Source organism: Xiphophorus maculatus, chromosome 9, assembly GCF_002775205.1.
Source record: "Xiphophorus maculatus strain JP 163 A chromosome 9, X_maculatus-5.0-male, whole genome shotgun sequence".
NCBI lineage: Eukaryota > Metazoa > Chordata > Actinopteri > Cyprinodontiformes > Poeciliidae > Xiphophorus > Xiphophorus maculatus.
Window position 1 is genome coordinate 1,480,314 of NC_036451.1, and position 25,527 is coordinate 1,505,840.

The 25,527-nt window shown below is 37.6% G+C and overlaps 1 protein-coding gene across 2 annotated transcripts in view; it reads left to right on the top strand.

Annotated features, from left to right (window-relative positions):
- Positions 1-25,527, top strand: part of sox2 (SRY-box 2) — a 127,076-nt gene that overhangs the window by 53,605 nt on the left and 47,944 nt on the right. The window lies entirely within an intron of this gene.

Consider the following 25,527-nt stretch of genomic DNA (forward strand, 5'->3'; position numbering starts at 1 on the left):
TTCTTCCACTTCATTCAAATTCCAACAGATAATTTACACACAAGAGATGAAGAAAATGTAGTAATAAGGTTTATCTACCTGCAAATTGTGTTGTAAGCAGAGATGTTACCTGTCAGTACAGCTCTAAGGAAGATACTTTTAGTCATAATCCCATTTTCTAAATCTCTCATTCTTGTATGCAACCAAAAACAACTGTATTTTTATAAATAAAGTAAGCAGATATAAGTGCACATTATTTTATATTTAGTTTAGTGAACAACTAAAATCTGCTGAAAAATATCTTATAAGCTTCAGTATATTTAGTAAGTTTAGAAAGTTTTTGCATACATGAAAGTTGACATTATTTGGGAGTTTTCATGTCTTTAGTTGCTAAAAGATTCAAATTCATGTTTGCATTTTTACTATTGATACTAACTAACCATGAGACCATAACACACTGGTCCAGTTCCAGTTAGACCATCATAAAATGGGATAAATTGAGACAATGTTACATTTGGAAGATTTTACACAATTTGTCTCCAAATGAAAAATCAGTTTTTGAGAGCTCCGTTCTACTACAAATGTGTGCAAAACTTTGTTTAAAAAAAAAGACAATTTTGCAATTGTGAGCTTACTGTTAAATTATAAACGCAATTAAAATCACGTAAATAAAGTTTGTTCATTTGTCACTAAAAAACATGCCGCACCTTCATCCTCCAACCTCTTCCTGTCACTGTCTTCTTCAACGTTTCTGCCAGTAGTACCATCCTGTTGTTGATCATGTGAAATACGCAAACTTTGATACAGCTGAAAAGTCACCTCATTATAGCACAAAAACATTTAATCTAAAAACTTGAGTTCCATTTTGGAACTGGTGTGTTTCCATTAAGAAGATTTATTCTTTTTAAGTCAAATTTGCGCAATTTCGAGGTCATACTGAGACGTTCCACCTCTTTAAAACAAAGACAAAGGCCAAGAATGATGGGATTTTAATGTCTTGTCTTTATTTCTTTTTTTCAGACTCAGTCGTTCTAAATGCAGTGGAATAAACACAACTTAGTTTTAGGGGAAACATTATCAGGTTCTCACATAAACTGAACTCCTGCAGTATCTTTCAACATTGGCACATTTTTAGTGAGACTGCGGTAGTTTTGGTCTCCTATCACCCCATCTGGCGGTTGCCGGGTCAACTGTGGGTGGCCTACATAAAGGTCAACTGGCCTGTCCAATAAGCAGGAGGCCTGCATGCCTGTGAATGAGTGTCTGACCTCAGGAAACAGTGCTTCCCTTCTTCCTGTGGAATCACTGAGGTTTCAGGGTGAAGGCTGACTCGACTTGGCATCCCTGCCTCTGCTGAATTACTCACACACACACACACACACACACACACACACACACCCCCCCCACACACACACACACACACACACACACACACGCACACATCCTTTTCCTTCCGGTAAACCTTCTCCCACAGCTACCAAGACCACCATCATGGCAGCACATTCGCCGTTGCCATGGAGACTTTGGTGCTGTACTGACGGACCCTTTCGACCTGTGTCGTCATTGGAGGAGCTGAACAGACTTGTGTTGACTGTTGGTCGAATTAAATGGGAAAATTAATTTATTTAAACATTAAAATAACAAACACTCAGATTTGTCCTAATTTACAGGAACAGACCTTTGATTTTTTAAATGTATCTCCAACTCAGAATAAATGTTAAAAGCTATTACATCATATTTTATCATGTTTATTTTTTCAATTAGAAAAAATAAATGAATGAATGAATAGAATAGAATGAATAAATAAAACACAATGCTTTTATATTTTTTTTATTTATTCAACATTTGGAGGCGCCACCTTTAATCCTCTGTTTAAACACATTCTGGCTGATTCAGATAAATTTAACAATTATTCACACCTGGTATAAAATCTGCGCTGGGTCACTGAAGTAGCATAGTTATAAGTCATAGTTTTACATATGTACATATTTTTTAAAAATATCTTCACATATTTCACATGCAATGAATGCACTTGTGCATTTCATGTAAATGTTTCGTGGTAAAAATTCATGATACACATATTTTCACATGGGTTTTTACCATAAAATGTTCCAAAATCCACTCATACATTTCGTGACTCACATCATTCACAGGTGAATATTTGTGTGAACCACATGTACATGTTTCATTTCTTAACCTGGACTTTGATCGTTTAACTCCACTGTTCATGTTGTTGATGTAGAGAAAAGAAGCATGTCCTTTATTTATGTGGTGGTTATTAAGTCATCAAAAGGTTTTCATTGGTAGGAAAAGTGCAAGGAGGAAACTTTTTCTGTCAGCTAGCTAATATAGTATATATATATATATTTATATATATTACAGGTTCATTTCTGACAGGTTTCTGTAATCAGTGTCTGGTTATCAACCTGTTATTGACTGGTGACACTAAATGATTCTTTGCTAGGTATGAGTTTATCTGGTTGAAATGTCCGGCATGCCTTCATATTTAACTTGTGTTTTAGTTAATCACGTTTTGTTTTAAAGCATTTACAGACGGCCGGTTCTGCACCCGTCGTCCCAAACATGATCTTCATCCCACTTCCTGTCATCCTCGCTCCGTCTCCGTCTGTCTGACTTCGCCTGTCTCCCTGGCCGTGTTGATGGCGACAGGAGACAGTGGCATGCTGGCAGGTGCATGCCACTAAATTACCATCCGCACCCGTACACACACACACACACACACACACACACACACACACACACACACACACACACACACACACACACACACACACACACACACACACGCACACACACACACACACACACACACACACACACTCACACTCACACTCACACACACACCCCTACATACAAAGCAGGGCTCTCCTGTGCTGAGAAGGCTTCCATTATCATATCAAAGCGTCTCTCACTGAGACGTGGCAGTGCTTCAATTTAAGCAATTAATGCAGAGAGACTCTGTCACACAGCCCAGCACCCCTCCACCTCACACACACACACCCACCCCCACACACACACAGTTGTACACATGCAGTGCTCTCTTGTGGCTCTGAGACAAAGGTGTTGGGAAGTGTGGATTCATATTCTCAAGGCCATGGTGCTGCTTTTCTCTCCTGTTTTGGCCTCTTGAAAGGTTTTTTTTTCTTACACTCTTCCATGTTTCTCCACCTGAGTCGGTAAAGATGTGTGTTCAGGTGGCATGATGGCGGCACAGGCTTTGCGCTAGAATCCTCTTTTAGGATACTCAGACTTTCATTGCGTCTGAGGTTGAAGCAGATGGACAGACAGAATCCATTCTCACAAAGCAATAGCAGAAAATGTATAATAAACACCAAGGCACATTTGTGACCGTTATCCCTTCAGCGTATATTGATTCTTGTAGTTTATATTTGAATATAAATGCATTTTCCAATTTAGCTGGCTTTAGTGTGTAGGGATTATTCTAATCTGTTCTGAACAATCCTGCCAATTTCTGTTTACTTCACCTGGAGAATGTTCCCTGATTTCACAACTTTGTCTGAAGTGGAGCTTGTAATTCCCATCTCCCATACAGCAGATCAACATCAGGAGGAAGTTGTGAGACTTGTGAATCGTTCATAATTTTTAGTGCAAACATTTAATTTCATTGTTTAAATGTAGTTATTGTGGCCAAAGTCCGTGTTTTTTGTCACTGCAGAGAAAAAGTTACATGTGTGATGGCCAACAAACTGTTCCAGAAGTTATTCTGATAAATGACGATGTTTTTTTGACAGTATTTTCAAGTCATATAATGACGCAAGAACATGTTCTCCAAGGACAATAAACCTTAATTTCTAATGAACATTTAACACTGGAACTGGCAGACATTTTAAATATCCAAAATAAATAAACTGAAAAAACTAATAAAATGAATTATAAAGTCTCTTTTTTTTTTTTGACCAGTCAGTCAAAACGACAATATAAAAAAAAAAATCTGCTCCACATGCAGCTTAAAGTCGATGCTTAGTAAAACCGGGCTGTGATGTTGTGCTATAAGTCACCAGTCCAGTCACAGTGTGACTTCCTCACCATCGATGCCAATACTTGCTCACTATTGGCAGCTGAGGTGAATAAGAAAGTGACATAAAAACATGAAGTTCAGGAGTTGATGTTCCACTTTTACATGTTTAAACATGTGTAACATGTTTTTCCAGATAAGAAACAGTGTGACTGTGTCAAATGAACCAGATTTTGTCTGAGCTTTTATACATAAAGCAGATTAATAATGACATGTTGCTAATAGACACAATAGAAATGTGAAACTTGGTTATGAAACAAACCACATTCATATCAAGTCGATTTGCTGCTGACGCTCCTCTTGAACCAGTTGGCGATTAAATGTGAGTACACACCAATCAGACGACTTATTGTACATTTTCCTGCTGGTTGGGAGAAATTGGCCTCTGTCATTTACGCTTTCATCAGAATCTCTTCGACATTTATCCCTCTCTTCCTCCTCCTCCTCCGTGGATTGTGGTGGAGTGCCCCATCGCCCTCCTTTGAGACGAGGCACTTTATTAGACACAGCTGTTGGATCCGCTGCCAAAAGCCTTGGTGCTGGTCTCACCCTCCATCAGGTGCAGCAGCGCAACACTGTCTGCTCTGCAAGCCGTTAATATTTCTGCATGTTCTCTGCTGTGCTTTTATTCTGAAAGATTTCAAACTCAGCAGGGGTTCAGGGTGAAGGAGTGAACGAGTTTCAAACTCGTTTTTATTTTGGGCAACATCAGAAACATCACTGTTCTCAAAGGGCTGGTTGTGACTGTTTTTTACATAATGATACTTGGCAATAAAATTAGTATTATTGGAAAAAAGTCACATGAGAATAAATTTATATCCGAATGAAGTCTTAATGTTACAAGAGTAATTGTAGGAAAATAAAGTTGAAATATTATAATTAAATCATATTTCATTAATATCTGCTTGTATTATTTTAACTTTATTCTCGTACGACTAAGAATAAAGTCGTAATATGAGAATAAAATCTTATGAAAATAGTTTTAATACTGTAATAAATTTGTATTTCGAGTTTTAAGTCGTATGCAGAGTTTGGTAACAACTAGTTACTTTTTTGAATAAATGTACTTTTAGAAGTATTTTTACTTCTAAAAAGTAAAAATACTTTCAGAATTTTCATAATAAAAGCTGTACTTCTTACTTTTATTATGAAGTATTTCTACTCTTAATTGAGTAAAATGTCTGGATTTTCTACCCTCTGAATGAAAAACAAAAAATCACCTGCAGTTTCTGTTAATGTTTCATAAGTTTTTTATTGACAGAAACTGATTTGGAAACAAATTTCAATTTCCTAATTTTGTTACTTGTATGAATTATTGTCACTTTCGTCCTTAAATTACCAATATTTCCATGTAACTTTATACTTTGGTCCTTCTGATGATGAAACTGTTAAATATTAAATGATTGATAATTTGATCAGTTACTCAGTACTTGAGTATTTTCACCAAATACTTTTTTTGATCTTATTTGAGTGATTTCTTGAATGGCTACTTTTTACTTTTACTTGAGTAGAAATATTTTGAAGTAGTACTACTCTTGACTAAAATGTTTGTGTACTTATAAAATCCATGAACAAACTGTCAATATATTAATCAATAACTGTCTGCATTCGATGAGTTCTTTTCAAAATTAAATAACATCTTTTCACATTGATCAGCCCATCCAGAACCTTGTGATTGTTTTTGTGATTATCAATAAAAATCACTCATTTTGTGATACTTTAAGAATATTTGCAAGAAATTTTGCAATATTTGTGCTTATATTTGACGGTAAGTGCGACCTTTTGTTGCTCACCATATCGATCACGGATAACTTGACATCAAGTAAGACTGAGACAGTTGTAAGTTATACCGCCACCTGTAAGTGGGATTTGGCAATTGCAGAATCGTGAAAGACTCGAGTTACTGACTGATGTTAAAAGGCAGTATGGAGATAAAAACCGGTTTGATTTCACTCATAAAATAATATTTAAACACACAAATGGTATCTTTGTTCCAATTATGAGCCTTGAGGACCACATAAAAAGCTCATGCGGGCCAGATTTGGCCCCCAGGCCTCAAGTTTGACACACAGTAAACTATCTCTGTCAGTTCAGGTACAAAATACATCAAACTAATAATACTTTTAGTTACGTTTAAAAGGATTCTCAGGTTGTCCTTGGTACCACTCCTCAGTCCTGTTGGTTTTTATCACTTTGTTTTGATGCCGTTCATTCATGGCGTTTACAAACTTCTCTTTGTTTTTCATTTCCTAAATATTCTGATCAGACTAGAAAACATTTATTCTTCTGAAGTAAAGCTAACATGCTCCTTTTTGTATTCCTCAAATTAATTAATGTTGACGGTAAAAATTTTGTTTACATATTAACTGCTGAATAAAAGTTTGACGCCGATACAAGAAAAGATGAAACTTGCATGATTGAACCGTATATATGTGTTTTTTGTAACATCCATGGTTCCTGTTCAATAAACTAAATACACTTTAAGGTCAAAGCGGTAAAATCTGCAGCAGTGATTGCTCCATTGAACTTATAAATGTCTGAGCTGCAGTACCGTTTAATTAGGACCTGAGAAATCCTTTCATAATCTTTCACTTTCTTCAGCATTAGGCAGTTTTAAGAAATGGCTTGTAAATTTTCCTTCTTTTAATGGATATAATTTGTGTTTTGACCAGTCAAAACATGTACGTGCAAGTTAAAAATACTATTTTCTGTTTATTTTCCAATACAAGAATCGATGATGTACCGCAGGATCAGCAGAAAAGAAGCTACAAAGGAGTTAAATTACATTCCTTTTCAATCAAATTAGATTTTTATATGATATTTATTTCATTGATTCGACTTAAAATGTATGTAAATAATTCTGATAATTCCCAATAATTCTGTTCACATGAAAGTTGACTTTAGATGAGTGGATTGTGTGAAATCTGCTGGAGTTTTATTCCAACAAGTCACTGGTCATGTTGTACAAACTTGTTTGCATCTCTTGCTAACAGCCAGTTTTAAACATTTGTGTTTCTCAGAGTTAGTCCAGGTTTCTGTCTCTGTGGAGAACCAGATATTTATGTGTAGATTCCACAAAAACTCCAAGTCACAAGTTAAAACTCTGACACCAAACTGTGGCACCAGCTGCGTTCCCATTGACCAACTAATTGCACAAATTGGAAATACAAAAATAAATTTGCTATATGGAAAAAAAATGTTTTTTGATAAAACTGTTTTGCATTTTAGGGTTTTTGGCTGTATCAAAATTAGTATATTTGGAAAAACTGAAATGGAAACACCAGTGGTCAACAACATGATATTACTACTGGTGGAAACGATGAAGAAGACGACAGGAAGTGGTTGGAGGATGTTGGCTCTGCATATGTTTTAAATGACATGAGCAAACATATTCATGTGTGATTTTAATTGCATTTCTCATTTAATGGAAATGCTGCAGGTGTGTTTTTTCAACGTTGGCAAAATATTGACAACGTTTTGTGTACATTTAATGGAAACGCAGCGTGTTCCTCCAAATCTGGATGCTTCTTTAAGCACAGTTACAGAACAGCAGATTGTTTAAGTGTAAGCTAACTTGTAGAGTATCTGTGTATTTCTGTGCGTTCTGATTGTTCCCTATCGCCTCTGCATCTCCCTCTCTGGCTGTCTGCATCCCTCCGTCCTGCGGCTGCAGCAGCTGCCTGATGTTTGTGACAGGAGCAGCGATAGCGCTGACAGGCTGCAGACGGTTATCAGCCGGCTGCCATGAGAGGCTCCGTCTGGCTAAATTGAAAATTGCAAATGAAAATCCTGCTCAGCACGTTTTTTAAATTCATCAGCCATTATGTCAGATGACCTTTTGGGCGTCAGGCTCCGCTGATAAAACTCCAAATGACAACACTCGGCTCTGATCCAATTTTCGACTGTGTCCCCGTCCTCCTGTCCTCCGTCCCTCCTCCTCCTCCTCCTCCTCTTCGTCACCGTTCGACCCGGTGCCAGTGAAAATGATAGGCTTTCAGGAGAGCCTCCATTGTGCTGCAGATGAAGAGGTTTTGTTTGGAGGAGATGTGTGTGTGTGAGAGTGTGTGGCTGCTGTAAGAAACGTGATGGGTGTATGAGTTTGGTGGTGCCGAGCATGGCCCGGCCCGACCCCGTCTTGGTCCCACCGTTGTTGTCCAATCAGAGAGCGGATCAGAGGCCGGAAGGTGCGAACCCTCAGAAACGCAGCGAGGCTGTGAGTTCAGGGAGGAAGGTGTAAGTGTATAATAGGCACTAAGAGTAGATGTCACTCTAAATGGCTTCTCCAGGGAGGGTCAATGTGTGCCAATATTGACTGACATGTGTGCATGTGCATCATCTCAAGAAAAAGAAAGAGGAAAGCGGGAAGAGAGCTGATCCTTTGAGTCTTTTAAAAGCTCTGTCTGTCAGTAATTGGATTTTTCTCCTCTCCTATTGTTGTTGTCTTTGTCTCCAGGGACTTGATGGTCAGATTTGTTTTTATTTCCAGTATGAAGCAGTATTAACCATCTTCTTTCATCTCCCCAGACACATTAAAAATATTGAAAAATTACTCATTTTGTTCACAGACTTTCCTTTTGTGTAAAGATCAGGTGACCTTTCTGAACCCGGGCCTGACACCTAAAAGATGGGTTTGGATTTTCCTTGTTTACTTGAACATCATCTCGAAGCATCAATGGCTCCTCCAGCTGTTCACAAAACCCACCGTTAGACTTTATTGAGTTTGTGTATTTTTAGAAAGCTTTGCTGTGCTTCCAATGAGTTTTTATAGCTTCTAAAAACAATCTGAGCACTTTAAAAAATCCTCTCTTCTGTTTTATATCGATAAGTTAATAGTTTTTGGTGTCTTGAAAAAACCTACAAAATGTAACGTCACAAATCAGCAGGCACTGCCTGTTACCTAGCAACCCCAGTGAAGTTCCGCCTGTTACCTAGCAACCCAAGCAGACTTCCAGCATGTTTGGTTAGCTGGTTTTACAGCTGTATGCAATGTTTTGTTGTTAACTTACCATCCAGAAACCACTTGCTGCATTCTTGTTGGTTGTATAATTGCGCATCTGTTTGCAGTTATTTTTACTTGCAAGTGTAAACATTGAGTTGGAGGCCGGGGGGGCGTGGCCAGCAGCAACTTATTTGGATTTAAAGTGACAGAGAGTCTAAAACAATTTAGTCTGAAAGGAGCCCAAAATACTCAAAATCTCTTTATCCAAGAATGATTTAATGCAAAAAATGTAGTAAACATGTTTTGTATGGACCTGTCCTAATCTCTTCACAGAAACATAACAGTTCACCTCTGAAATATTATACAGAAACTTAAGATTTATATAGTTTTTCCTCATGTTTCTCAGCCATGATGTTTATGATGTGAGTTATTTCAGGTTAGTGAGAATCTATTCTTCAACCTGCTCTGATGATTCTGTGTTTTGAAACTCGGCTGCATCAGGCAAAGCAGGTCTTCATACTTTCTGCTCTACGGAGGAAAACTTATTGAGTGAAGGATATTTTGATACCATTAAGTTAAAGATTATTTTGATCCTAAACTTTTCTCTTTTTGTGTTCAGATTGACATATTTGGGCTTTGTTTTGATTTTCGTTTGATATTTTTTACTAATTATTTGGTGAAACTTAAAGCTAAATTGATAAATGAATAAAATCTTTAACTTTATATCAGACTGGTTTCCTCTTTCCACTTTAGTTAAAAACAACAACAATGCAATCTACTGTGAATAAAACACACAAGTATTAATGAACAGCATTGAAAACTGGTGTAATTGAGAACAATATTAGAAGAGAAATTTAAATGTTCTGATGGTTTCATGATATTTATGACAGTTTATTTGTGCCTAACTATAGGAGAAATTATGCCACTTACTTGTGAATGGCAGCTAATTTTGCATGAAGTGTGTGAGTTTCTGAATTTGGCTGAATTTCCAAAGCATGAATGTGCATAATTGTGTGTGTGTGTGTGTGTGTGTGTGTGTGTTCAGAAATCTTCAGTGTGTGTCTCAGCGTGTGCCTACATCTGCATGTGAGTGAGTGTGTGCAGCTGTCCCAGGTGTGCGTTATTAATCAGTTATCAGGGCAGTTTATTTGCTGGGTGACAAGTTGCAATTTCCCCCCTGATTCAAGCGTCTTTGTCAGGTGGGAATTACTCTGAGGGTTCGTGACAAAACACTTCACCTCTCCGCTTCGTTCCCTCAGCTCTCCTCCTCTCCACCGACGCCGTTTCCCTCTTCCTCCATCTTTCACTCTTCCTCTTCTGCCGTTATTTTTCCTACCATCAGCATCGCCATCCTCAGGCTCTGGAGTAAAAAAAAAAAAAAAAGGCGGACTGTATAATTAATCACACAGCTTGGTCTAATTAGCGACAGACACACAGTCACCTCTCGGCTTCCTCGGTCCTAATAGCAGCTGATGTTGTATTAACGGCAAACGGTGCAATCCCTGTGAGAGCCCCTCTTGATGAATCTGATGAATGTGACAATAATTAGTGAAGACAGATGAGAGTTAAATTACCGCTGACAATGTAATGCTATCCTGTCTGCAGCCAGAAAGAGGGACGAGCTGACAGGCGCACGGGAACCAGTTTAGTTTCATACAAATTATTGTTTTCATGCAAATCATGATGCATTAATTCAGCATAATGAAAGTCCTAATTGCAAATTTAGTTTGACGTTGAAAATAAGTTCTCCATGTATCTAAACAGGTGCTGAAAGATTATCTAATAAAAGTATGCGGTGTGGTTCTGTGGTCTGTTGGAAACTAGTTTTTTTCCTTTAAGGAATCCTCGGCCAGGATTTTGGGTTTATATGTGAATTTTTGTCACATTGAATGAAGTGCAGAATGTTCCTGACATAAAGCGCTCCAGAAAACCCCTGAAAACAATCATCAAAACACTCACAAACAAACCAACAGCCTAAGAAGAACAAACTGTCCTCAGACGGCTGAGAATATTTTATATTTAGATGGATGAAAATCTTTTGAAGATGAATTTCAGACATCAACACAGGTAGAAAGTTAGCTTTTCAAATAAAATGGGGACAAATAGTGAAAAACACAAACAGCAGAATCCACAATTACCATAAAGTTAAAGAATCTTTTTGGGCAAAAAGGGGAAGAATATTAAAGCAGCACCTTTTTTTGAACGAATAGTTGATAAAGTCTATTGGGTGTTAAAGGGACTAATGTGACCCACTGAGAGATTTATTGCTACAATTTGACAAAATAATTTCAAAACAAGACAAAGGAAAACAAATATGTTTAAATATTTAATTGTTGTAAAGATATTTCTGTCCTTTTCAATATTTTTTTATTTAACAGCCATTATTATCATATAAATGTGTCACATTGAGATATTAGAGACACCAGAATATTTTTACACAATTATAAGTAAAAATATTTAACTTAATTCACAACATAACAATTTTTTTTTCTTTTGGATTTTTATGATTATGCAAGGAAAAAAACTATTTTTTTAAATAAGATTTTTCATGTTTTATTTACAATATAAGAACCTCATCTGCTAATTTTTCCATGTCCACGTTATTAATACACATGAATATTTTTTTTGTGCATAAACAGCATCCAAACTTGCTGAGATCATATTCTGAAAATAGTCTGAAAAAGGAGATTAAAAAAATAAATAAATAAGATATTCTTTTTTAAACTGATTCATCAGGCCTTGGCAAATATAATGTATGTGAAATGCAGCAGCAGGTAGCTCAACATGTTTTATGTAATCAGTACAAAGTTGCTGTAAATTCCCTTTTAAAAATGTTTCAGTGGAACTTTAATTGCACAAACGTACCTTAAAAAAATGTCGACACATAGAAATGTGAAAAACCTTGAGAAAAGTTGGAAAAGCATCAGTGAAACCTAATTAGAGCTCTCTGCTACAGAGGCAGAGCGAGTGATGATGATGGAGAAGAGAGGAAGAGATGGAGGAGAAGAGACTGTAATTGTTTTCGTCAGACGGTGGGGAGCTATCAGGGCAATAAAGTAAATTATCAGAGCAAACAACAAGACAGAGAGAGAGAGAGAGAGAGAGAGAGAGCTGGAACGGGGGAAAGATGAACGACAGGCACAAGAAGACAATGAAATCAGTTTCTCTTATTTTCTTTCGGCTGTGGAGGAAAACACACAATAGTGACTTTAGAGCTGAGTGTAATGAGACCATAACTCCTGTTCGCCTCCAACAGGCAGGAAGATCGTCCGCTAACAGCGCCCCCTCTGGCTACTCCGGTTTCCTCCCACGGTTCAAAAACACCATTTTTAATTGGTTGGAGACGAGTTTAGGTTTTTCCGTAATGGTGTTTAGTCATTTAGGAGCCACATGTTTCTCTAACCTACGTGTGTCAAACTCGAGGCCCGGGGGCCAAACTAAGTCCACTACAACTTCTTATGTGGCCCTTCAGACTCCAGATGAAACAGTTGTGTGCTTAAATATTATTTATCAATAAAATCAAAGCAGTTTTTATCTATTTACTGGCAAATTACATCAGTCAACTTTTCTTGCTAATTCATAATTGTGAGTTAATTTTCTGCAAAAATGGTCAAAGCAATAAGATCAATCAAACTTTATTTGTATAGCAAATATAATAAGTGCTTTATATCATTAAAACATGCAGTGAACAAGTGAAACATTACAGTTTTTGCTTCAAAAGCAACTCCATCAGGTAGATGTAAAGGAACTCAGTGATTCAGCAGTTTTGCAGTTTTCTGGAAGTTTGTTCCAGATTTGTTGTGCATAGAAGCTGAATGCTGCTTCTCCATGTTTGGTTCTGGTTCTGGGGATGGAGACCAGAACCAGAAGACCTGAGAGGTCTGGGAGGTTGCTATGACAACAGCAGATCTTTAATGTATTGTAGTGCCAAGCCGTTAAGAGATTTATAAACTAGCAACAACATTTTATAGTCTATTCTCTCAGTGGAAGGATTGCAGAAGTGGGTGATGTGCTCTGACTTCCTGGTTTTAGTCAGAACTCCAGCAGCAGCGTTCTGGATCAGTTCACAGGTCAGGATTTTTTTAGTCAGACCTGTGAAGACGCTGTTGCAATAATCAATACGACTGAAGATGAACGCATGGATGAGTTTCTCTAGATCTGGCTGAGACATTAGTCCTTTAATCCTGGAAATGTTCTTCAGGTGATAGAAGGCCGACTTTGTAACTGTCTTTATGTGGCTCTGGAGGTTCAGGTCAGAGTCCATCACTACTCCCAGGTTTCGGGCTGATCGCTGGTTTTTAGTTGTAATAACTGAAGCTGTGCATTGACTCTAGATCTATAACTCTAGATCTATAACTCTAGATCGTTCCTCTTTAGATTCAAAAATAATAACTTCAGTTTTGTTTCTGTTTGGCTGGAGAAAGTTTTGGCACATCCACACATTGATCTGTTCATTGATTGGATGGTTCAGAGTCACCTGGTGACATCGTAATGTGACGCTGTGTATCGTCTGCATAGTTATGGTAGCTAATCTTATTTCCTGTTATAAACTGAGCTAGTGGGAGCATATAGATATAGATATCCAACCAAGTTGAGCACTGGACCAGAAAGTCCGACCCAACTCTCCAGTCATTTCAGTAATATGTCATGGTCAACAGTGTTAAAAACTGCACTGAGGTCCAACAGAACCAGCACTTTGGTTCTTCCACAGTCCATGTTGCTAATCCACCACAGCGATCACTTATTAAATAAACACCAAGCCTGAAAACATAAAACTGTAACAAACGGCTCTTGTGTGGGAAACGTTTGAGTATTTTTTAGTGTTGAATCCCGAAACATATAGTGGTGGTGTTGTCAGTCGCCATAGCAACAAGTCTGCGTGTACCGTAGCAACACAGGGAGCAAGAAAAAATTGGTTTTGAGTTGTTATTCAACGGTTTTTCTGTTATTTTTTCACCAGATTAATAATACCCACATCTCATGTAGTTAACAGCATCGTTCTGTCGCAGCGGCGCTTTTATGGACGGCATGTGAAACAATCAGCTTTTCGCCCTCCAGCGTTGTGCGCATACGCAAAATTTCTGGATGTAAACAGTAACATGCAGCGTGTCGGCGGTGTTATATAAACCAGGAGCATTTTTGTCGGGTAACTACAAACTCATCCCTAATCAGTTTCTCTACTCTGTGCATCTAATACACACACAGTTTTAAACTGATGAACGAAACGCAGCTCTGTGTCGCCGGATCATGTGGCTTTCAGCGGCTCTCGCCATGGCAACCAAACAGGATGTGACAGGCCGTCAGTTGGACGCTGTGGTGACATGTCAGGTAATGGAGCCTGTGTCACTGACATAGCGAGCGCGGGAGAACGCTTCATTATGGGAGAGCTGTGTGTGTGTGTGTGTGGGTGTGTGTGTGTGTGTGTGTGTGGGTGTGTGTGTGTGTGTGTGTGTGTGTGAAACAGAGGGAGTTAAAGAAAACACAGCAGCCAGCCTTTCCTCTGTCATGTCTCATTTCCAAGATGCTGTAATTCTGTAATTGTACAAGGCAAGGGGTGTGTTGCTGCGTGTGCATGTAGGAGTGTGTGTTGAGTAAGGACGTTTTTTCTTTCTTCCTTTAGCAGTTCACTGAGTTTATCTGGTTAATGTTTGCATCATCTTACAGTTTTAAAGCTTGGAATGTTTTTAATAATTTATAAACAAATCTTTATAATTTATAAAGTTTTCCAGTCATGAAGTCTAAAAGCATCACTTTAGCTCCTGTTTAAGCCTTTATTCTTCTCTGTTTTATTAATTATTACTGTCACAACTCAAATTGTTTGCATTTTCTATATTTCTAGTGTCTATTTTGTTAGTTCTGCCTGCTTGTCTGGGTTATTATGATGTCTGCTGTTGCCTTTTCTGGTCAAGTCACCCTGTGAAAGAGAACTTGATCTCTATGGGGTTTTATTTGGTTTAATAAAGAATAATAATAATTATAAAATGTTTTATATCATTCTAGATTCTAAAGGGGCAGTATTATATAAAATAGACTTTTTCTTTTTAAGCTTTCCATCATGTTATAATTTTATTCCCTCATCAAAAACAAACCTGAAGTGTTGCTTTGATTTTTTTTATGCATGAAATCCTTTAGTCTCCATGGCAACCATTCAGCTGTTCAGGCCTGGTCGGACCTAGCCCCGCCTTCAAGGCGCAGCTCCTCCCCCACTCAGCTCCTTCAGACTAGCCAGCAGCAATTAGCAAACACCTGGTGGACCTGCTGAGATCAATATTAAAAGAGTTTGGTTTGTTTGACACAATGCAGCGTGAAAACAAACTGCAGCAGCTGAAAATGTAACAGATGTTCCAGTTTGGACCCAAATCAAACCGAATCTACTGGTGAAAACACACCCAGATCCAGTTTGCTCTCAGAATCCCTCCCAATTCTTTATTTTCAAATCCAGCTTGTTTTCTGTTATAGTTCATTAGTTAGCTTGACTTTATTGATTGTTGGGTAATAACAAAATAAACAAAGTTACATACAAACAAATTTTAAAACAAAAACAAACAAAAGAAGAACAGCAGTAAAGTATTTAAATGTTCAAAGGAGTAGGAAGAAGCATGAGTTGTTTTTACAGCGGCACCTCTTACATCTGTAGCATCATCCAATAAATCACTATTTATGTCAACTTGGTTTTAAGTCGTTATTACTTACTATTTTCTCCGTCCATATCTGTAACTAATACACTGCATGACATTATAAGCTAGCATCATTTTCACATCTTAATTCTAAATGAATATACTATAATGCAGTTATATTTGACAACTTCATTAAATAGAAACAAAAACATTTATAATAGCACTAACAGCAGTGATGACCATCTTCTTAAATTAAGTTTTAAACTGTTTTATATTTGGATATTGTTTGATTTGCTTGAATCATTACACAGCCTCACCCCACATACAGTTTGAAATGTTTAAATTCACATTTTTCCCCTGAATTATAAAGTGCTTCCTTTATTACGAAGAGCTTTTGAATGTTTTCCAGTAATGATTGATACTCACAGTGATTAACAATCCCAAAATAGCAACAAGTGTATGTAAACTTCCAATCAGCACCGTTCTGTTAGAAACCTAATGGATGCTTATAACTTCAGATGGGAACAGGAAGTGATCATTTGGAGCATGTCGGCCATCTGAAGTCACTGTGTGTGTGTGTGTGTGTGTGTGTGTGTGTGTGTGTGTGTGTGTGTGTGTGTGTGTGTGTGTATGATGAAACTGGCAGTAGCCATCATTTGATTGACAGGTGGTTTGTGAAACAGCTTTACACTGATAGTGACTGCTGTGAAGGCTTTGTGTGCTACAAGGCCCTCATGTGGCTCTGCGCCGGCCCTTTAAATACTCCATCTTATCGGGGATGCTTCTTTCTTGGCTAAGCGCTGATAGATGAAACGCTCCTCTGTTTTGCGAGACCATCTCAGAGAAATGTATGTAAAATATATATTGTCAGTTTGGGTTTGTTTGGTTTTGGTTGCCAGGATGTTTGGTCTGGGTGCGTTTGATTCGATTCGTTTGGGCCGATGTGACGTTGGAGACCGTCCCCTGGGACAGGTGATAGCTTATCAAAGTCTTAGCAGCCCTTCTGCAGCAGTGATACACACACACACACACTTCCCACCTGCACGTCTATATGAGGGTTTGTGTGTGAAACTCTTGTCGTCAAGTGAACGGTGGTTGGAAGGACAGTTTGACGTTCCGCTTGGCATCATGGGACGGCGCTGTCGCCTGACGATGCTGCCACCACGGAGATAACCTTCAGGGTGACAGTCGAGACAAAGATGCATGCACACACACACACACACACACACGCCCACACACACACACACACACACACACATGCAGCAGACTTCATCTGCTGAGCTAAACGCAGAGGGATTGATCCTAATTAGTGCTAATCGATATGTTGATTGATAGTTTCACTCCGAAGAATTCATTTGACTTCCAAACAAAATAACCTGAAATGACAACAGATAAAGATGAATTAAAATGAGAAGATTTTCAGCATTTAATAGTTTTTATTTAACCAAAGACAGATTATTGAATGGAAAAAAGAAAATTCTAAAAAAAAAAAAAGGTTTTAGTCTTTATCAATATTTTTATCCTGTTTTTTTATTAGATTTTTTTGCATTTGAGCTCAGAGGAGTGGGGACTGTCTCTTTTTATTTATTTTATTAAACAGTGAATAATAAATATAACAAAAGGTTTAAAGTTACATCTAAACTATTTTATTTCATGTAAGACTTATTCTTAAAAGTTTAACTTGTTAGTATGTGTTAGAAACAAATTTTATTAATGGAAAACATTAAGAAATATTAATTATATGATGACTTAAATAATTACTTTGTGTCATGTATCAGCATGGGTAAGCACTGGTCTCTTAGGAATCTCACATTAATTATAATTTTATAATTATAAAAAGTGCAGCAGAAAATTAAAAAGGGCTTTAGTAGCCATGGGAAGACTGAGCAAAAGTTTGAAAACATTTATTCAGAATCAGAAAAAAAGGTTCAGCTGCAAGAAGAATGTTTTCCATGATAATTGTTTTAGTGCTTTTCAATTAATATTGTTGAAATGTTGGAGTTTATTTGCTGCCTTATAGCCTTTATAATCTTAAACAAACATTGATGAATAAATTCCTTATGTGTGTTTTTCGTTGAGTCGTAATGTCTTATAGCAGGAGGTTTTATGTTATACTATTTTACACAGTAGTTTAATAATTCAATGGTTGCTTAACGTAATTTTTAACATAAGACTCAAAGAAATGAATATAAATATCCTTTATTGTCCCATAGAGGGAAAATTTAGGTGCAACAGCTGCAAAGTAAAAATATACAAACATACAAATAAGAATCAAAGACTGAACAGTAAGAGCACATTTACAACAGAACATAAATAAAACTTTGTAACTAAAATAAAATAAAAGTCACTAAAGTCACTAAAATAAAAAGATGAAATTATAAAAAATCTAGATCTTTAAAGGTCAGATTCATGTTCCCATCAAATAAATAATATAAAAATATCGATGTTATTACGTTGTTATCGTTGTGCCTTTAAATGACTTTGGATGATGCACAAATATATAAATACACAAACATGTTGTGTTTGGTTATTTAGATGCAAAAAAATTATTTTTGCATCAAATTTGTAAAAACTGCACAAATTTGATGTAAAAATATATTTTTTTGCATTGAATAAATACAATTGTTGAATAATTGCCATCTAAACCCTCTATTAGAAGATTACACAACGTTTCTGTTTGTAATGTGAATCTCAACGGTTAAACCTGTTAAAAATGTAAACGTCATATTTTTCTTTGCCTCCTGTGGGTTAAGGAAGCCATGCTGTTGTCCTGCAGAGCTGCACTGTCATGCAGATGTAAGCTAACGATAATCAGCATGTTGCCTTTGTTTTAAGTCTTTTGTATGTAAAGCATTTAGTCAGCATGCATGATGCATTTTAGTTCTGGGGGTAAGTAGGTAAATATCACCTCCCAGCATTTCCTGTCTTCCTGTCACTCTGGGCGGTGTTAGCTGGCGTTAGCTGCAGCTTTAGCACCTGTTGTCAATGCTAACAGTACAACTTAGTCGTCCAGAAACAATGCCTGCAGCTTGGAGAGGATTAGTGCTAGTAATGCGGGTTAAGAGCATTAGCAAGAGCATCAGGGCTGATTGTTAGAAAGTAGAAGACAATAACCAGGAAGTGGCAGTAATTAGCTGAAGGTGATGGTACAAACTAAAAAAGCCTGAAACGCACCAAACAAAACCATTCAAGATGTAAAGTTTATCATAGAATAATACATTAGATGATTGTGATGCAATGTCTGAGCCGGTGAAACAGCAGAGGAAAGTGAACTGTCGTCTTAAAAAAAAAAAACGGAAACAGAAGTTATTAAGAGGCTCAGCTGGGATTTTGATAACAAACGTTTTTCCTTTCAACATATGGGAATGTGCCGCTTAGATAATGTTTCACCCCTAATCTGGTTTGCTCATAACTACAACACAGAGGTCCAATTTTAATATAAAGCACTAATAATCTATATGTTATAAAAGGCCTTGCAAAAGTATTCAAACACCTTGAACTTTAGAGTTTGTTGTTGTAACAAAAAGTGAGAAAGGAATTTTCTTGGCATTTTATGTGCAACACAAAGTTGTGCATCATTTTAAGATTATGGGGAAATTAATATACGATAGATTTCACTCTGATGGTCAAACAGAAAGAGAACCTTTTGGTATTTTGGCTGTTAACTCTTTGGAAAAACATTACATTTTTCAGTAGAGGTGTTATTTACTATTTACCTGCAAGTTCTGTAAATAAAAAAAATCTGAATTTTATATTTACTCAGGTTTTCCTAAGTAATCCTTATAATTTGAAACATTTAGATATGAAAAAAAGTTAACAAATTCTCTTTCACAGAACATTCTCAGAATTTGTAAGTAATTTTTGCTTACATATTTCAGGTATCACTTCTTTAAAAATATGTGCAGTATGTTTATACTTAGATATTGTGTTTATATATTTAAAAATACAATGGCATATTAGGGCTGTTGCAGATAGAAAAGAAATAAAAAGCTCAGAATTTTTTTTAGATTAATCTCAGAAATTAAAAAATGAAATTAAAAAAAATCTGCGCTTGAAAAACTCAGAAATTAAAAAAAATATATTCTTGAACATTTCTGAGATTAGTCAGAAAATGTGTTGGAAAAATTGACATTTTGAGTTTAAAACTTTCAAGGGAAAAAAAAGGAAATTTCTGAATTTGATAAGTCGAAAATTTGCAACTTTCCAAACTCAGAAATTTCTGACTTTCAGAAAACATCTGAAAAATTTTCTGTTTTTCTCTAACAAATTTGCAACATTTCAAATAAAGAAATTTTTTCAAGAACATTTTGGAGGTAATGTACTTCTGCGACAGACTGGCGACCTGTCCAGGTGACCCCGCCTCTCGCCCAGAACGTAGCTGGAGAGGCAGCAGCTCCTCCCGACCCCATGAGGGACTAGGGTGTTAGAAAATGGATGAATGGATGGATGGATGGATGGATGGATGGATGGATGGATGGATGGATGGATGGAAATGTACTGTTTTTCTTATTCAATCTGCAATGGTTGTAATTGACACAAATTAGAGAAAAGTCTTGAATTTTGGAGTTTAGAATTGTGACACTGATAAGTGCAGACCTATATGATCGGATTCCTCCTCTGATGCCAGCGGCAGGCCAGGTAATGACGGCTATTTTAGATTTTCCTCTGGCGGCCTGACACAGATTATCCCCCCGCTCTCTTCCTCTCCTCCCATGGCGTCTGGTTTGGGAGAAAGGCCAACGGGAAGTGGTCCGAATCTCCTGTTGGCTATCAGCAAAGTGCCACTCAGTCACCCTAAGGATCCTCAAATGTGGATGAGCAAATACACACACACACACACACACACACACACACACACACACACACACACACACACACGCACGCACACACACACACACACACACACACACACACACACACACACGCACACACACACTTATATAAACACACCTGCACTGAGTTGTGTGTTTAGCAACGGACAGGGAAGAGATGGTGATGAAGAGGAACGAACAAAGAGTTGGCAAACACAGCAGTTATAAGAAATGATAAAATGATTATATGGAAGTAAAAAAACATCTAAAATCTCAGAGTAGAGAGCAACAAAAGACACAAATCTCATCGCCTCAGGAAAGGAGGGGAAGATCCCTACAAAGGATCACACAGTGAGCCTCTGTAATTGAGGAAGGTTGTCATAGAAACCCCTGGGAAGAAAGAAGCATGTAAAGTGTCTGTTGACACTGCAAACACAACAAAACTGAAAACGAAACCGATACTTTAATTCATAAATCTTCTCATATCTGAGTCTGAAATTCATTGCCGCCCAGTCAGACAGCTGGCAAATATGATCAGATATAATTTATCGATGCAGCTTGTGCTAATTATTGCTAATTGGAGCAAACAAGCTAAGCAAACATGTCACGCTAATAACAGAACAGAGATGAACGAGGATTTGTGGAGTTGGTGCTGAAGTGCAAAACGTCTCAGTGTGGAAAAAGACACTAGACTAATCACTCTCATTGTGGCCTATTTCCATGGTAACTCCCCGCCGAGCCGCAGCGGTAATTTAGCCTTGCTAGCTAACGACACAGAGCGAGTCATTATCTTAGCGCCAGGCTGCGGCCCCCCCTATTTAACGATTCACGCTATGAATGAACAATTAGAGAGCAGATTGTTGGCCCAAGTAGAGGAGAGATGGGAGAAAGACGGGGTCACTTCATCGCTGCCCATCCACAAACTGACTGGATTTCTAATTCCACACACAGAAAAGTACAAAAAAACATTTAAAAAATGACTGATACAGATCATAAATATCTCTCTGTTCGTCAGGATTCACTCTGCAGAGTTAGAAGTAGTTAAGTTTGTTGCGCATACCTGAGTAAAAAATGTAAGGTTAACACTTTGAATTCTTTAAGTGCTGATGAACCTGCATACAGTGAGTGAAATTCTCCAGTGAAATGAATACGACTGCTGTAGAGGCGGAGGTTGGTTATTCCTGGGGAATCCACTCATCATGTCCATTTTTACCTCTGAATGCAGCTGCGGCCTTTTCCATTGATGAACCATTTTCTGTGGAGCTCAGCACCAACATGTCTGCTGAAAGTAAAAATTCATCTCATAGAATCTCTACAGTTTTGTTAATTAGGTTATAGCATTCAGTTTAATAGAAAATATGGAATGCCATTGACTTTTAGTTGGTATAGAAAAATTCACAATGAGAACAAATAACCTGCTTTCATTCAGGTTTTATATATGAGGACATAGTGAAACATAATCTGGTCTTTTCCAGGGTCTGAAACTGTATTTATTATGAAACTATACCATGTTTGTTAGATAATACTTGTACTAGCAACTTTAGAAGCGGTGGAAATTTAGCCTCACGCTTCAATAAATAACATTACTTAGCAGTTAGAAAATATGCACAGAAATATGCATTGGAAGCTAATGCTAAAGCGATAACAGGACAATGTGCTACAACATGGAGTATTTCCCTCAACAAGGTCAAAGTTCTCATCACACGCCTACCTGAACTGTTCGTGCTTCAGGAAGTCATTCTTTTCAACAAACCTTTCGCTCATAGTTACAATTTTAATTTATTAGTGGTTAGCAGTGCTAACTCTGTTGTTGATTTTACTGTCGATAACCAAAGATGTCTACCTTTATTCCACTGAAAGTTCACAAAACAGCCAAGTGTTTTAAATTTATCTGGAAAAACGTATTTAGCTGAAGCTAACTGCGCGAAACATTTACAAAGTTAGCAAAAGCGCTAAGCTAAAATTAGCTTCGTTATTAGCGGAAGTGTGCCCGGCCCTGATTTCGTAGATGGCTTAGTTCCTGGTCTGCTCAGTAAGTGGACCAACTGTGTCCTGTTGCTATGGCAACAACTAAAGGAAGGAAATTAATGACTGTAAAGATTGTTTCAGATTACTAGTATTTGGCTGTTGTTGCTGAACTTTAGTTGTACGTCAACACCAATAGACTAACAAGTTGTTTTAGCTTCAGCTGCTAACTTTATACATGGAACAATGTATTTGATATGCCTATGTTTGTTAACCAAAACCACACTGTCTCTCACAGTCAGTTAAAAATATTCCAAGAATCCAAGACTTGAGTTTTCTAACAGTATCATTCATTTTTAAATTCCTTCACTGTGTCAAGATGGCAAAGAATTAAAATGGCAGCTATAGAAATGGAGGAAACATGGACTCTGGTCTTTGACCCATTCTGATCAACACAGCTGTTAAGTTTTAATAGTTACACTGTATTGGCCAAAGTATGTTACCATTCCAAATCATTGAATTCTGGTATTCCAATCACTGACAGCCACAGGCATATAAAACCCTGTGGGAAACATTTCAGGATGCCATTTTTCTGGTCCATAAAGACATGAATGACTTTAGAATGACCTTTGTGTGCTTGTATGGAGTCTGAAAGCCAGGCCTTCTCATCCAACATCAGTGTCTGACCTCACAGATGTGCTTCTGGAAGAATATAGTCATAATTTACATTAAACTCACTCTGAAACGCTTATCAAAGCTTAACCAGAAGAGCTGGAGATCAAATGGTTCTGGGAATAAACTGCACAAATTTAGGCCTGTTGCAGTGATAATCCCATGATAAATGAACACAAATTCAATTATTTCCATTTACATAATTTATCAATTTGATCTTTTCCTTCTTTTCTACCAAAAACCAAGTGTTAAAGTCTTCAGTTGCTGGTTTTGTCTCCACTGGGCCATTTCGTTTTAGGACAGTTTTGTTTACAGAGACTTTATAATTCATTTATTTGTCGTTTTGTTTGTTTATTTTGAATATTTAAAATGTCTTCCAGTTCCAGTGTTGAATATTCATCAGAATTTAAAGTTTATTGATCCTTGAGAACGTGTGCTTGCATTTTTTTCCATTATATTACTTGAAAATGATGTCAAAACAACAATGTTATCGTTTATTGCAGCAACCTCTGGGACAATTTATCATCCAGCAAAATTAATTGTGACAAAATGTATGTCAGTCTCTGTTGTTTTACTGATTCTTTTTAAAATCGACACATAGCAGAGAGAAAATGAACAATGTTCTAAGTGGTAATTGATGATGTTCTAATTTTTTGTGTTGTCAGTTATTTGCAGCATCAAATTCATAATTCTAATTTAATAACTGAAATTCTGAGATGAAACATCTTCAAAAAGCACATAAAACTTTATGGCAAAGATTTGTGACTGCCGATCTCCTGGCTGGGTGGATATCACTTTATAAAACACTCGTATAAAGGAAGTGCAAATTACCTATTTTGTCAGCCAGCTTTCTTCCATTTGAGATGAAGAGCAAGGCCCTCGATGCACACTTCATCCGCAGCGTTCATTCAATTTACAGTTCACACCTCTCCCCAACACACACACACTCACACACACACACCTCCCAAACAACAACTCCTTGAAGGTCAGTGCCTTATTCAAATGACGGTGCTGTGGTGTGTAGTCGGTGTGTGTGTCTGCGTGTGTTTCGTTTCTCCCTCACTGTCAGGCCTTTTGTGCGTCTCCTGCTAAAGAAGCTGTCAAGCCGCAGCGCTGAAGGGCTCACAGGAGGGACAAAAAGCATACTTTTTGTTTTGTTTTGTTTGCCTGCCGTCGTGTTCGGCTGAATGTGGGAGACTGAGAGTGAAAGGTAAAGAAAGGCGGGTGAGAGTGGAGTACTGGGAGGAGCGTAACGTGTAATTTAGTGTTTGCCTCACTCTACTGTACATTGTTTTAGTCGTGCTAAAGCTGCTCTTTGTTAGGCTGAGGAGATAGCCATCAATCACCTGTCAGCTGGTCAAAAGGGACAGCGAAGGGAAGAAGGGGCCCCTGTGTCCCCCCTCCTCTTCGTCTTCCTCCTCTTCTCCGTTACCTAGCAAACTTCAGGGTCCAGGGAAAGCCCGGCCGCTGGATTCCGGTTTGGATCAGGAGTCCAGGTGAAGGCCAGCGCAGAGGCAGGAAAAGTAACTTTTTCCCATCTTGTTTTGATCTTCAGAGGGTGAAGGATTCATCGCTTTTGTTTTCCTGTTGCTGATGTCAAAAAGCTGCTTAATAGGAGCGTCTAATTGTAATATGACACCTCTGCAAACCGCCGTGCCACTCAGAGTCGTCGGTCGCTGTCACCAGACGACAAACCCTTCATTATGCTAGCTAATGTTAGTGCTAAGATAAGCTAACAGACCCATTAGTGCCAGTTCATTTAGCTCGTTAGCCAGAGCCTCGGGGCTGATGACATTCATTATATATCATTAGTGCACAATTAACATGTCTCGCTCTGACACGGCTGCTCCCAATGTTACACGACACTTTTAATCATGTTTTATGAAATGATTCGGCTGCAGCGACATGATTTAGGAGTTTTTACATCATGCGGCGTTCATTACATTAACCAGCTGTAACCGTAAATGGAAGTGTAGAGAAACGCCGTGCAAATCCTGAAGTGACGCTCTGCAGTGCATTTCATCTCAGGAATACAGTTTGTTTTGCTTCACCTTCATTTAGGAAATCAACTTTTAATTGTTTCTCAAGCAGTTGATGCCAACCTAAGTATTTATTTCTCCAACTAAAGAGTCAAATGTTTATAAAAAAGTGGATTAAAACTGAGTTTTGTAAGTTTATGTTATATAAGTTTTAAATAATCTTTTATAAATTGCAAATCTGGTAATCTGACATCTGTTCAGTTTATTTATCCAACCTTCTGCTGGAGGTTACTTCTGGTTCTAAGAGAGTTGTTCCTTTCTACTATCAGCACATGTTTGATCAGGACGAGGATTTGCTGAGTAAATAATTGGAGACGAACCAATTCGACATTAAAATCCATCAGTCCTGATGTTTAAACATTGGGTATCAGTGAAAATGTGCAGATCTATTCAGTCTAATTCTATGCTTTACTATTTATTTTACATTATATGTAGAATTCCTAATTTT